At 37.1% G+C, this 16,116-nt stretch overlaps 1 protein-coding gene across 17 annotated transcripts in view; it reads right to left on the reverse strand.

The window, feature by feature from the left end:
* CTNNA3 (catenin alpha 3) overlaps positions 1–16,116 on the reverse strand; it is a 1,499,312-nt gene that overhangs the window by 1,441,228 nt on the left and 41,968 nt on the right. For 6 of the 17 annotated variants that reach the window (XM_044755879.2, XM_070488658.1, XM_070488679.1 and 3 more), the window contains exon 1: positions 15,005–15,180. The exons of 4 other annotated variants lie outside the window; for them this stretch is intronic. The gene's annotated coding sequence lies outside the window, so the exon portion shown is untranslated. Of the gene's footprint in view, positions 1–6,065; positions 6,157–15,004; positions 15,181–16,116 lie in introns of those variants that run through there. 7 more of the 17 variants (XM_044755899.2, XM_070488661.1, XM_070488695.1 and 4 more) reach the window with 2 other exon arrangements.

Here is a 16,116-nt window from a genome sequence, read left to right on the forward strand (position 1 = left end):
CACTGCTTGGCAAGCCATGCTGTGGTAGGCGTCCCACATATAAAGTAGAGGAAGATGGGCACGGATGTTAGCTCAGGGCCAGTCTTCCTCAGCAAAAAGAGGAGGATTGGCAGTAGTTAGCTCAGGGCTAATCTTCATCAAAAAAAAAAAAAGGAAAAGGGAGCATTGGGGATTTGCCTGCACCATATTATCAGCTGATTTTATACAATTCAGTCTTGGCTAAAGTGAGATAAAGTGGAAAGAGGACAACTATAATAAAAAATTTCCACTACAATCTCTATACACACCTGTCTTCCAAGCCCACCTCCACCCCCACGCCTATCCCTGCCTCCATGCTCCCATGCAAACATTTGCTGGCTTGTTTGGCCTGCCAAGAAAGAAATACACACAGCTTTACTCACTTGGTAAGCAAAAGTATCTCAGGTTTGTCAGAGAGTCAAAAAAATCAAGCAATTGCCTAATACATATGATGGAGAAACAGTTGTGTTTCTTTCTTTGGAGATGTTCTTCTTACACTTTACAAATACTTTCTACGCATTTATTTAGAGATCAATAATCTGTGTGAGCTCTTCTACCCAGACTTTTGGTGAGCTATAAGACCGAAATGGTGTGAGAGCCAAGGCAACCTTAGACCATAGGGCATCATTCTTTTATTCATTCATTCACCTTATATTTATTGAGTTTCTACCTTGAGCCAGTTATGGAAAGGGGAGAACAAAAACAATAAACATCATAAAAAGAAAACTGTTCAGTAATTAGAAAATGACATATGCTATGGAAAAAAGAAAAAGTAGAACAGAGTAAGTAGGATTTGGTGATAGAGAAGTGTGGAGTAGATTGCAGTATTAAAGAAGATCAAGATTAGCCTCATTGAAAAGGAGATATTTGAGCAAGACTTGAAGAGGTGAGAAAATTATCCAAGCAGATACCTGGAGGAAGAGCCTTCCAGGCAGACACAACAGAGCAAAAACCTTAAGACAGGAGAGTGTTGGCATGTTTGCAGAACAGCCAGGAGGCCAGTGTAAGTGGGGGGGGGTGAGCCACAAAGAGCGTAGTAAGAGAGGTCAGAAAGGTAATGGTGGGGCAGCCGTTGGGGGCACTGCAGATGATGTTGAGCCCCATGGGAAATACTGCAGGGATTTGAGCACTAGAGAAACAAGACCTGGTTTGTATTTTGGAAGATCACTCTTGTAAGTAAAATGAAGTATAGCAGGCAAGGGCCGAAGTAGGGATACCACTGAGAGGCTCCTGGAGCAATCCAGATGAGAGAGCATTATGGCTTAGACCTGAGTGGTTACAACAGAAGTGGACAGAAGTGGTCGGATTACAGATATATTTTGACAGTTGAGCCAATAGGAATTCTTGACAGATTGGATACAGGAGAAAGAGAATTCAAGATATCTTTAAGTTTTCTAGTCTGGAGCAACTGGAAGGATGGAGTTGTCATTAACTGAGGTGGGGCAACTGCCGGAGAATCGGGAAGGTGAAGAGTCCAGTTTGGGACATGATAAATTTGAGACGCATATTAGACATCCAAGTGAAGATGTTAAGTAGACAGTTGGATATACAAGAGCAGAGTTTGAAAGAGAAATCTGGGATAAAAATATAAATGTTAGAGTTGTCAGCATAAAGGTGGATGGCATGAGACCACCAAAGGAACAAGCAGACTGGGAAGAGGCAGGTCAGAGTCAAAGGATTTTTGCAAGTGGTACTCAGAGGAGGTTGATAGAATTAAGATTTGCCTTTGAGTGAATTAGAAAAACATGCCCCTTCTGGGCAAATGAATTAGAAAACAGTGCCACTCTCTGAGTAGACACAGCCCTGCAGGTGTGAGCAGGAAGGCCCCCAGTTTGCCCAGCAGAGGAAGGGCTAGATTTCGGCTCTACTCAGCCCCTCACAGGGTAATATGCAGCAGCCAGTGAGAGACACCCTGCTGCCCCGACCATCTGCTAAAGGTCTAACTTCTCCTACATCTCATCACTACTGGATCTCAGTAATTAAAAGCATTGGCTTTAAAGTTGGACTGCCTAGGCGAGAATACAAGCTCTGTTCCCTGTTCACTGGTGACTTTAGACAAGTTACTGAACTTCCCTAAACATCAGTTTCCTCACTTATACAATAATACTACTACCCTCCTCAAAAGGATCTTGAAGGTTAAATGCGAAAATCCGTATAAAAGCCACAACTTAGCCCATGTCTCTGACACCTAGCAAGAGCTCAACAAACATTAGTTGACGTTATTATCCCCTTTTCAGTAGGAGAGCAGAGTCTACTTGTCTACAGTAATGATAAACATCTCTCTTTCATCTATACAGCTTGTAATTATTGTTCAAGGGTGCTTTCATTGTTTGTTCCCATAACAAAAGAGTTTAAAACAAAGCTCCCCTCTGGTACTTCATTTTATTAGATCTCTTGCCTTCAAAATCTAAGGCATATTTCCTACATGTGCATTAATTAGAAATGCAATATGCCTAAATACACTTTTTAAAAAATGTCTAATGCACAACAGCCTCATAAAGGATCTTGAGCCCTTTGAAATCAATTCCAGAGTGGTACACAAAAGTTATGCTCCAGCATTAGGGCCACAACTGTTAAATGCACTGCATATCAGGATACTCGAGAGCCTGCACTTTTTATTTCCTTAGCTTCCAAGAAGTCTGGGTTTCAACAGGACAAAACAATGTTACATTTTATAATAAAAAGTAAGTATCTTTAGCATGTTTTAATTCAAACCTTAAAAAGCTTCCCAGAAGCATTTGAAGTTCTCTTCATTAAACCTTTGAATAGTCACCTTACTGTCAGTTCTTTGAAAAATAATCAAATTGAGCCCCTCCCCTGCAAAAATTATGAGTTTTATGGATTCTTTATGAGCAGACCCAAACAAAATTAAATTAAATTAAAACATTTGCTTACTCTAGCCATAGTAACCAAAATAAAACTTGCTTCCTCACACACACAACCTAGATGAGAGCTGCAAAAATAGTGAAACAAACAAACAAAAAACCACAAACGAAAACCCCCAAGAGATTGCCTTAACCAATATGAAATAAAACAAAGGAAAATAACAGATTCTACTTATGTTTAGGTCTTATATTAGGTCCCTCTTATTGTGAATGGCTAGTCAAGTCTAATCTCCCTCCAAAATAGAGAAAGCAAAAAGTTATAATTCAGTTTCTGATTTAACTGAAAAGAAACATTGTATATAAGAATTTAACAAGATGATCTCATTACCCCTCTCCTGATAACATACCTTTCATGTTATTTTATAAAATGTCAGTTCACACTAAAAGCTCACCCTATATTTCATAATAGCACACATTTTCAAAATTGCAGTAGGGAGAAAGGACAGAAATGCCCCATGGTTATTCTGTGTAGCAGTGCCTTCCAATTTAAGGACATTTTGTACCATATAAAAATTACACCAGAAACAAACCCTATGAGATCCTATTTCAGATAAGCCCAGCATGAAGGTTACCTACGTGTAATTTAAAAAGCCAAAGAACTAAATTAGTCCAATTGAAATTTAAGAAGAAGATAATCTAATATGTGAGACCTCAGAGAAGATTTCATTGAATCACCCAGAACAAGAATAACCTTCAGCTATAAGACATCAAGTTTAAGCAGCCAGGGCAGAAGTAACATGTCCTTCATAGACACCCTGAAAGTGACATTGACTTTTCTTGCTGCAAGTCCAGTGGGCCTATGGGTCGGTTCTATTCCATGATATTCTAAGACAGCTCAAATATATGTGAATTCTCCCAAGGTCTGGTATTTTTGAAAGGCAGAGATCAAAAAGAATGGTAAAGGAAGTGGAATTCTTGTCAACCTCAGTTTGAAGCCAAAAAACTCCCATTTCTTCTTTGTTCTCTGATTAACTAGAAATAAATAAGAATGTGCTTATCAAAATAAAGAAAATGAGATCAAAGTTTTCGAAAACACTATATTCATTTTCCCATAAATCTATTACACTTGGGAAAACTGTATGTATGCAACTGTCTTGAGAACTTCAGCTTCTCCTCTGCCTCCTGCTTTTCCACTCTTCCATACTTCTTGAAGAGAGTTGGTAAAAGTCTGAGCCCGGGGGGCCAGCCCGGTGGCCGAGTGGTTAAGTTCGGTGCTCCATTTTGGCCCCCCAGGGTTTCACTAGTTCAGATCCTGGGTGCGGACATAGTACCATTCCTCAGGCCACGCTGAGGCAGCATCCCACATGCCACAACTAGAAGGGCCCACAACTAAAAACACAACTATGTACTGGGGGGATTCGGGGAGAAAAAGCAAAAAGAAAAGAAAAAAGAAGATTGGCAACAGCTGTTAGCTCAGGTACCAATCTTTAAGAAAAAAAAAGTCTGTGCCAGAATCTTTCAATCCAACCAACAAATTCACTATTTTACCACTACTTTTTAAAAGTTTCTCCAGGAGATCTGACTATATACCTATTAACCCTATTTAACGTCTCTCATCCTGCATGCTAAGTATTCACTAAACAGGAAATAAAACTTTTCTGGCCTCAAAAGATCACTTTCATGCTTCTCCCCTACCCTTCTGATCCTTCTTCCCCACTATCTTTTGCTGGTTCCTCCTTATCTACTACCTTCTCTCAAAAGTAGGTGTCTCACCCCAGGTCCAGTCCTTTACATCTGATCCTCTGCTCACATGACATTGTTCTCTCAGAGCAATCTCATCCTAGAGCTTCAATTCAACCTAGAGTCTCTGATTCACAAAACTTTGTCTACAGTCAAGACCTCTCACCTGAGCTTCAGAGCCCCCAGATCCATTCCCCATCAGGCCATCTCACAAGCACCTCAAAACTGAACTCATGATCTTTTCCCCAAAACGTGTTGCACCATCTTCAGTTCTGATCTAGATTAATCACAACACTATATAGTTGGGCACTCAACACAGTCACTTGAACACAATGCTGGAATATTTTCTTTTGCTCTGCCTGTCCTTCACATTGTGGAAAAATCACATTACTTTTATCCCCATAACTCTTCTCATATTGGCCATTTCCTCTCCAATCCCATCTACTACTTCCTTAGCTCAGTAATGATACCCTAACTGGTCTCCCTGCTTCTAGTTTTTCACTCCTCCAATTTATTCTCCAAACTGTTCCCAAAGTGATTTCTCTAATACAAAATAAGATAATGCTACACTAATGCCCTGCTTAAAACCCTCAACAATTCCCCATTCTGACATAATAAAGTTCAGTCTCTACCAAACGACTTGAGGCAGTTTGGTCTGTCCTATGTCTCCAGCTTTCTCCACCTCTTTGACCTCCCTCCTCCCTGTACTGAATCCAAAGAATCTGAAGATCTCTGAATGGACCATACTGCTTCATGCCCCTACACTTTTATTCACTCTGCTCCCTCCGCCTAGACTGCCTTTCCCAATAGCCACTAGACAAATACTTGCTCATTTTTTTTACCTCAACTCAAACAATCCTCTTTACATCTTAACACACACACACACACACACACACACACACACACACACATGCTCACATAGAAATAAGCAATGCTTCCTTATCTCTGTACTCTATACAGCTCTCTAAGATAATCATCATCATCATCCTATTGTCTCCCAGGATTTCTTACAATGTATGGTAGAGTAAATGCATGCTTATGTTACTTCCTTCCATCAAAACTAATGGAAAACAAAAAAAGATTAAAATTAAAACCACCATCTTCAAGGAAACTTGTCATTACTTCAAATTACGAATAAAGAAATACAGTTAAATCATAACCAAATAAAATTTTTTAAAAAAGGGATGGTGAAAGTCTATATACAACTCACTGGGAAATAATTTTCTCTAAAAGTAAGTGCCACAACCCTGAAATTCCTATCCAAGAGTTCTTTGATTAGAATATTAAGATGTAGGGTGTAGATAGGTAGAGAATAAAAGGGATATCTTTCTAAAGACCTAGTTTGACACTATAGGATCACAAGAGTGGCAGGGCAGAATTAGCATGATGACTGCCATTTCCGTCTATAATGAACACCGCCTGGCCGGGGAGCTGGTAGAGGTCAAGCGGAGTAAAGGAAGGAAGGAAGGGATGTTGAATCACCTGTTCACAATGCTGATAGTCTGCGACTTAAAGGACTTTGCCGTGAAGCATATTGAGTTTTGGAGCAGCAACCACTGAAAGAAAACTTTTCCTAGAGGCAAAGGAAATAACGTTAGTGAGAAAATATTCAATATCACACATGGATTAAAAATTGCCAACTACCTCAATTCATTCCCACTCAAGCCCTGATCCTCCCTATGCTGTTCTTCAAGAAATGACTGGTGACATACAATGTAATGGGAACTGTACATAAAAACTGCAAAAAAAGAAAAAGAAAGAAGACGAAGAAGAGGAGGAGGAATCCAAAAAATTCATAAAAACAAGAATTAATGAAGGTAACAGAAGAAGAGTTCAGTGAAATAGTTATATGTGGACTCAAATATAAATACATACACACATATACACAAGTTCTCTCTTTTAAAAAGAACTCAAGAAGAGCTACAAGATTCAAAAAAGAGATAATAAAACATCATGAGGGAATTAAAAACAAGATAAAAGAACTCAAGAAACAAATTGAAGGAAAAAATAAAATATTACAAAGATAAAAGGAACATTCGAAGCATCCAATACACATGGACTAAGAGTACATTTGGGGACATGGTGGACAGACTAGCAAAATCACAAATCAAAAAATACAGAAAAGCCAAAACACTCTTCTTTGCTCATTTTTCACAGGAAAGGATCAATAGATATTATTTAAAGTTGAGCGCAACATAAAATAATTTAAAAATAATTTTCATTAATGGGAAAATATGCAAATAGCACCTAGGCAAATAAAAAGCTGTCCAATCTCATAATAAGATAGATGCAAATTAAAACTATGAGGCGATACCATTTCTCATCTTTCAGATTGGCAAATATCCAAAATTTTGATAACAAACTGTTAGTAAGGCTGGAAAGAATCAGACACCCTCATACATTGCTCGTGGATATGCAAAAACATTGTCCCTAGAGAGGGTAAATTTGTAACACATGTACCTATGTGTATGTGTGGGGGGGTGTGCGTGTGTGTATATATATGTGTGTGTGTGTATATATATATATACACACTCACATATATACATTATACATATATATGTGTATGTATTTACCCTTTGACCTAGCAAACTCACTTTTAGAAATCTACTCCAAATATAAACTAGCAAAAGTAAAAAGTGATATATGCCCAAGGCAATTCATTGCAGCAATTTTTTAAAAGGAAGAAAGAAAGGAAGGAAGAAAGTGAGGGACAGAAGCAGAGTGGGGAAGAAAAAGAAAGGAATGCTATCACATATCCACACAAACAAGCACTACCCAGCAGTAGAAGAGTGAGGAAGTTCTCCATATATGCTTCTGTGGAGTGATTTCCAGGCTATATTGTTAAGTGAAAAAAACAAGGTGCAGAACAGTGTTTACAGTATACTTCCTTTATGTAAGAAAGGCAATGTTGAAAAAACATCTGCATTCTTGCTTACGTCTTCAAAAAAAGAAAAAGAAAGGATAAACCAAAAACAAAGTAAAATGGTTGTCCTTAAGGAGGAGGGAACGAATAGAGGAGACAGAGATGAATGCTAAACTTCTCTGACTGTACCTAGTTTCAGAGTTTGAACTTTGGAACCAAGTAAATGTTTTACATAATCATAAAACAATTAACTCACAAGTCAATCCTGAAAAATATAAAGCAAAGAAAATAAACCTTAACTATATTTCACATTAGCTTCATAACCACACCAAAACAAATAATACTGTGACTTCAAAACACAGTATTTACTTTAATCACTAGAGGAATATATTCTAGGACAAAAGAACATCAAAGTAATCTTAATCTGCATTTAGTATTCATGTATGTATACACACACACACACCCCCATACGTATATACATACACACATATGTATACGCACTCACATTAGGAGAAAGCAAATAAGTAATTATGCTCATGTTGTTAGGAAATAAGATTTCTAGAATAAGAAAAAAGAGATACAAATATAAAATTTAAAAGTTTAAATTAAAACTCTATAATCATATATGAATTGGAAATATCAATATGATCTCATTATATATTTTTCTCTTCCTAAAAAATATCTATTTCCCAGATCTGTTCACACACACACCAAAATATGGGCAGCAAGGGCAACCTAGTGCATAGATTATGTTCCCTAAATATTATTTCCCAATAAAAGGAACTAGGCTCCTTGTTGGAAAGGCTGATGGAAGGTGTAGGGCAGGAAATGTACAGAGTGAGCCTGCAATATCTTGTGCTAAAGAGCAACTTGGCTTTTGTCAAAAGGCTCAGGAACCAATTTAAAGGGGTTCTCACCGGCCAAAAGTGGGAAAATTTTAACATCAAAAGAATAAAGAATACAATACACTGAAACGTATGCAATATATAAAAATTCATTAGGAAAGCCATCCAAATGAGAACAGGAACAAGACAAGGGTGCCCTCTCTCACCAGTCCAATTCAACATAGTACTGGAGGTTTGGACCAGAGCAATTAGGCAAGAAAAAGAAATAAAAGGTATCCAAACAGGCAAGGAAGAAGTAAAATTCTTGCTGTTTGCAGATGACCTGATTCTACACATAGAAAACCCAAAAGAATCCACCAGAACTATTAGAAATAATCAACAACTACAGCAAAGTTGCAGGGTACAAAATCAACTTACAAATATCAGTTGCATTTCTATACACTAATAACAAGCTAGCAGAAAGAGAACTCAAGAATACAATCCCAATTACAATCACAACAAAAAGAATAAAATATCTAGGAATAAACTTAACCAAGGAAGTGAAAGACCTATACTGAAAACTATAAGACATTATTGAAAGAAACAGAAGACATAAAGAAATGGGAAGGTAGTCCATGCTCATGGATTGGACGAAGAAACATAATTAAGATGCCCGTATTACCTAAAGCAATCTACAGATTCAATGCAATCTCAATCAGAATCCCAATGACATTCTTTACGGAAATAGAACAAAGAATCCTAAAATTTATATGGAACAAGAAAAGACCCCAAATAGCCAAAGCAATCCTGAGAAAAAAGAAGAAAGCTGGAGGTATCACAATCCCTAACTTCAAATATACTACAAAGCTATAGTAATCAAAACAGGATGGTACTGTCACAAAAACAGACACACAGATCAGTGGAACAGTACTGAAAGCCCAGAAATAAAACTGCACGTCTGGGGGCCAGCCCCATGGCCAAGCAATTAAGTTCACCTGCTCTGCTTCTGCTGCCCAGGGTTTCGCCAGTTCGAATCCTGGGCGCAGACATGGCACTGCTCATCAAGCCATGCTTAGGTGGCATCCCACATGCCACAACTAGAAGGACCCACAACTAAAAAAATATACAACTATGTTCTGGGGGGCTTTGGGACAAAAAGGAAAAATAAAATCTTAAAAAAAAGAAAACGCACATCTACAGACAGCTAATCTTCCACAAAAGAGCCAAGAACATACAATGGAGAAAGGAAAGTTTCTTCAATAAATGGTATTGGGAAAACTGGAAACCCACATGCAAAAGAATGAAAGTAGACCATTATCTTACACAACATACAAAAATTAACTCAAAATAGATTAAAGATTTGAATGTAAGACTTGAAACCATAAAAGTCCTAGAAGTACACTCTTTGACATCAGTCTTAGCAGCATCTTTTTGAATACCATGTCTACTCAGGCAAGGGAAACAAAAGAAAAAGTAAACAAATGGGACTATATCAGACTAAAAACCTTCTGCAAAGCAAAGGAAAGTATCAGCAAAACAAAAAGACACTGGGCCAGCCCCATGGTTGAGTGGTTAAGTTCATGCACTCCACTTCTGCAGCCCAGAGTTTCACTGGTGCGGATCCTCAGTGTGGACCTAGCACCACTCCCCAGGCCATGCTGAGGCAGCACCCCACACAGCAGAGCCAGAAGGACCTACAACTAATATATACAACTATATACTATGGGGCTTCGGGGAGAATAAGAAAAAAAAAAAAGAAAAAGAAGATTGGCAACAGATGTTAGCTCAGGTACGAATCTTTAAAAAAAGAAAAAACGTGGGGCCGGCCCTGTGGCCGAGTGGTTAAGTTTGCACACTCCGCTGCAGATGGCCCAGTGTTTCACTGGTTCGACTCCTGGGTGCAGACAAGGCACTGCTCATCGAACCAGACTGAGGCGGCATCCCACATGCCACAACTAGAAGGACCCACAACTAAGAATATAGAACTGTGTACCAGGGGGCTTTGGGGAGGAAAAAAATAAAATAAAATCTTTTAAAAAAAAAAAAAAAAGAAAGCAAAAACGTAAAGACAACCCACCAACTGGGAGAAAATATTTGCAAATCATATATCTGACAAGGAGTTAATTTCCAGAATATATAAAGAACTCACACAACTCAACAACAAAAAACAAACCCAATCAAAACATGGGCAGAGCATATGAACATCTTCCTTCCAAAGAAGATATATAGATGGCCAACAAGCACATGAAAAGATGTTCAACATCACTAATTATTAGAGAAATGCAAATCAAAACTACAATGGGATATCACCTCACTTCTGTCAGAATGGCTATAATTAACAAGACAAAAAATTACAAATGTTGGAGAGGATGTGGAGAAAAGGGAACCTTCATAACTGCTGGTGGGAATGCAAACTAATGCAGCCACCGTGGGAAACAGTATGGAGATTTCTCAAAAAATTAATAGAAATACCTTATGATACAGTTATCCCACTATTAGGTATTTATTCAAAGAAAATGAAATCAACAATACAAAGACATCTATGCACCCCTATGTTCATTGCAGCATTATTCACTATAGCCAAGATGTGGAAGCAACCCAAGTGCCCATCAACTGATGAATGGATAAAGAAGATGCAGTACATATATATATATATATATGTATATGTATATATGTATATGTGTGTGTATATATATATATATATATATATATATATGTACACATACAATGGAATACTACTCAGCCATAAAAAAGACAAAATCGTCCCATTCACAACAACATGGATGAACCTTGAGGGAATTATGTTAAGTGAAATAAGCCAGACTGAGAAAGACAAACACCATATGATTTCACTTATATGTGGAAGATAAACAAACACATGGACAAAGAGAACAGATTAGTGGTTACCAAAGGGGTAGGGGGGAGGGTCGAGGGCAAAAAGGGCAAAGGGGCACATATGTATGGTGACAGATAAAAACTAGACTATTGGTGGTGAGCACAAAGCAGTCTATACAGAAACTGATATATAACAATGTACACTTGAAAATATACAATGTTATAAACCAATATGACCTCAAAAAATTATTTTTTTAAATTCATTAGTTAAAAAAACAAAAACTCATTGGTCACCTTTCAAATTTGCTAGGACACCATCCTATTTTTCTGAAAATTGATAAATAATGGGAAATAATCAAGTATTTTACTGATTTTCTGGTATGAACTATACTTTAGGGTAATGAAGTAGTAAAGAGGGGAAGAGTTCTTCTTTACAGAATAATTCCAACCAAGAAAAACTAATAAAGAATTATAGAATGATAAAATCACTATTTTCAACCTTAAAAAAATAATAGATCTAGGCAGTGGTCAACAAAGGCTAAAACCATTAGGTAAATGATTAAAGGAGAACTTTGAGAATCAGGCTTACAGAGCCTGAAGGCACTGATCAATCTTAACATCCCCTAAATTAAGACAATCCAGACTCTATGCCTCTGGATATGATGCAGTAGGAAGTACACCACACCACCCACAACGTGTTCTTGCCAAAAGAACTGAACCTAAATTTAATCAAGCCTTGTCTAGATCGAACTACCAGGAGCAACTGGAAATCTCACACATTGCTAATGAAAATGAAAGCTGGTATAGCCACTTTTAGAAAACAGCTTGGCAGTTTCCTATAAAATTAAACATACACCTCCCCTACGACCCAGCAATTCCACTTCTTAGATATTTACTGAAAAGAAATAAAAGCATATGTCTGCATAGAGACATATGCAAATATTCATGGTGGCCTTATTCATAATAGTCAGAAACTGGAAACAACTCTAATTTTCATCAACAGATAGATAGATAAACAATTTGTGATACAACCATATTGTCACATGTTACGCAAGAAAAAGAATGAACTATTCATACAGGCAACAACACGAATATTTCTCAAAAGCATTATGCTAAATGAGTCAGACAAAAGTAAGTACACACTGTATGATTCCACTTATATGACATTCTTGAAAGGGCAAAAATAGAGGGACAGAAAACAGATCAGTAGTTGCCAGTGGCCAAGGGTTAGGGAGTGGCTTGACTGCAGAGGGCAGAAGGAAACTTTTTGGATCGAAAGAAATGTTGTTGGATTACAGCGGTGGTTATATGACTGTATACAATTTGCCAGAGTTTATAAAACTGTAAAGTCTAAAAGAATGAATTGAATGTATATAAATATTTTCCTCAATAAATTTGACTTTTAAAAAATCTTTTGTGGAGGCAGCCCTGCGGCACAGTGGTTAAGCTCCCGGCCTCCGCTTCAGGGGCCCAGGATCACAGGTTTCAATCCGGGGTGCAGACCTACACACTGCTCATCAAACCGTGCCATGGCAGCATCCCATATACAAAATAGAGGGAGATTGGCACAGATGTTAGTTCAGGGACCATCTCCCTGAAGCAAAAACATCTTTTCTGTTCATCTCTTACCCCAGTGACACAGAAAATATTTCTAGATTATTTCACTTACAAGATAATTATCTATTTCTACTGATACCCATTGGTTCTATAAGCTCTTTGAGTGGATCTCTCACTAGCATCTCTGAACTAATGCTTTCAAAAGTTAATTAGCTTTTCTTAAGTGTTCTTGACCCCTCTGGTACATCACTCAGTTGATCTGGTGCCTAAATCCTACTTAATGTCTTCATAATAATTGCTTTCCCAATTTCAAACCTATGTGTCCAGCTTATCTCTAAAGTTGTCCCATACATCTGACATGTCACCTGTTTGATTTATAATTTTTTCTATCAAGAACTCTAAGTCAACCTGCATATATGTTTACAGTACAAATGTACAAAAATAAAAGCTTTGAGTATTTTCTTTGTTTTTGTTCTGCTTTTTTAAAAATAATCGTTCCTTACTGATCTTATTTTTAACAACGGAATAAAAAAGGAATCAAATGATTATCCCTGACTCATCATGTTAATTTCATATCTGAAGATATTACTGAAGATCCTTAGCAAAATTTTAACTGTTACACTTTTGTCCCTTTTCAATACTATTATGTGAAAGCACTGAGTTTCTAAGCCGGCTCACTTACACAAGGCGGGTGCGCGGCACAGAGCTGAAAATCATCAACATAGCAGTTGTTTTTTGAGTATTTGAAGATCAAAATACATTCAGGAGTCCTGCCTCTGAATTCCTTCCTCTACCCAACAACTTTTCCCAATTAGATTGATCCAGTTAGTTTTGACCTAACAGAAGTTGAATTTCAAGTAAACTTTATCACTAGATTGAAAGAGCGACAGGAAAGGGAGTAACGAATCTCACAAGCTAGTCGAAAAAATATACTATGGCTAGATCCATACAAAATTGCTAAATAGATTAAACATTGTCTTGATCACATCCATTCTAATATGTAGATATTTGACCTTATTTAGATAACTTCTTGTTGTTTCCCAAAAACTAAGCCTCTTTAATCTTTCCTCTGAATTAACAGTCCAAATTTTTTTCTGCTCCTAGAAAACTTGGATCCACACTTATGCCCACATAAATCAGTGTGTGGGTTAAAGGGGCAGCAGTTCTCAACTCTTTTTTCCACCAAAACACAAGTGACATTTAAAGTGTAGTTAATATTCACCATCCAACACACTCTCCTCACTCTGGCCTGCCACTGTTGGTAAGGGAGACGGCTAGTTTGCATGAAATTCCCCCATCAGATTTCCATACTCTGTATTTTCTCTCTCATCAATCCATAATACACCGGTATCATAAAACCAGAGTTGAGAACTGCTGCATTTTTTGCCTTATTCCTGACTGTTTTATATCCTCATATTTGTTTTTCTTTCTTTTTTCACTCCACTTTTAATTTACCCTATCTTGAATTCCATGTAGCCTTGTAAGTCACTTTAAATCCCCTCTAGAACAAGGTAAGGAATGAACAAATAACCATTCCATGTATCTGCAAAAGCAATCTCTTCTCATTTACCCTAAATAAAGTCTTAAAACTTTAACTCCTTGCTGCCTCTTAACTCTTCTCTACTATATTGAACATACGAGTATCAGAATCCATGAGTTCCTTCTTTTTTGCTTTTATCAAGTCTGTTCAAAAATCTTTAAGGGTGCATATAAAAAATACAGGAAAAGCATCCATGCACAATTCAGCTTAGAGGCCCATGGTGGAAATTAACTTGTTTGCACAAATAAAGACCCTGCTTGCTGCACACCTTTTCTGTCCACAGAATGTAAAGCTTCCAGCGTCTTGCCCACACTTACTCAAAAAGTAATAGCTCATTTACACAGTAGGAACTTTTAAACGCTCTGATGTCAGACTACTATAACTTGGGCGTTGGCACATGAGAATTTGTTTCAACACTATTTTTAAAACCCCTAATAAACACCCCAAATAGCAGAATTGAGCCTCTGCTCAATTGAGTCTGCCTGAGTCGTTGTGAAAGAAAAAATGCGGAAGAGAACCACACTTTTATCTAAATCTGAAATGCCTGCTAATCTACTCGGAAAAGTAGATATTTATAAAATTGGAAATTTTATGAAGTAGTTCAGAGTTTAGTGTTATTAAAAGGAAAATTAGTTATAAAAGTAGTAAATGCGTAACATAGTAGTTTCTATTCATCCCACTTTATAGAAATAATGTCATTTAATTTTCCCCAAAGTTAGCTAACAAGCAACAGATAATCTATAATTATTACTATTTGCCTTATAGCGAAGTTTGATTTTAAAAAGTTTGACACTTCACTCACCTACTGCAGGACAGAGTATTGCCCATATACAGATACTAAACCAATTGTCTAAGCAATTTCTTGTATTTAGAAATTCAGTGCCACTATTATGGCTCACAATTTGGCTTATGATGCATCTGTAAGCAAACAGCCTGACAAGCACCCTAGTGTATTTCAGGATGACTGACAGGACACAGTGGCTCAAGCAGGAAGGGGGGATGGGTGCTCTTAAAGCAACATGCCAGTGAAGGGCGACATCAAACTGTAGAATCAGACTTGAAATTATATTTTTCAAATTTGCAATGAAATAATGACATATTGCCCCATGTAAGCTTTTAAACATAACTTTTGTGTGCATTATACGCCCAAAACACTGTAAATTCCAAAGTGACTTTAAGAAAGAAAAAAGGAAAAACTTAAAACAGACATTCTGTATGATACTTCTTTGAACTTATCAAACTTCTAAATTACTTAAGAATATTTCAATTATTTTTAATAGAAATTAAGACAGAGTCCCCAGAGAAAAGCACTTCTTATCTCACCTCTACATGTTTGCCAATCACTCTTACAACAGTAATTTAACTAATGAAAGCAATTAAATATCTTGGTTAATCAGAATTAATATATAATCAGAATTACATATATTTGTTATCAGAGGTGGGCAGAAGATCCTGTATTTTGCCCCTTACTGTGTTCCTTCCCTATGGCCTACTTTCATGGTTAAAAAATAGATCAAAAGATTAGGAAATTTCAATTGTGGCTATTTCCATATTAGTTGCAATTCAGGAAATAATTTAAGTGAAATATTAGCTTCATTCTTCATATTTATAATTTTTCCTAAATTATTTCAGAATATTGCACTGCTCAATCCTTTTATACAGCAATCAGCCCTATTTAAAAAAAAAAAAAAAAAAAGCCACTCTTTTCTTAAACGCAATCCCTCATTTAGCCCACAGAGGGCATCACTTGATTCTGCAGTCCCACAGTATTGCATCCAATCGCACATCTTCATACTTCACCTAGGAAGTACAACACACCATCTCAACTTTCCCTATTAAATACGTTTAGAGATATCCCGTTCTATTTTGCCCATATAAGTTTGACTTGCAGAGCCCATATTCGTGTTTAATACC

This window comes from Equus asinus, chromosome 2, assembly GCF_041296235.1.
Source record: "Equus asinus isolate D_3611 breed Donkey chromosome 2, EquAss-T2T_v2, whole genome shotgun sequence".
Classification (NCBI taxonomy): domain Eukaryota; kingdom Metazoa; phylum Chordata; class Mammalia; order Perissodactyla; family Equidae; genus Equus; species Equus asinus.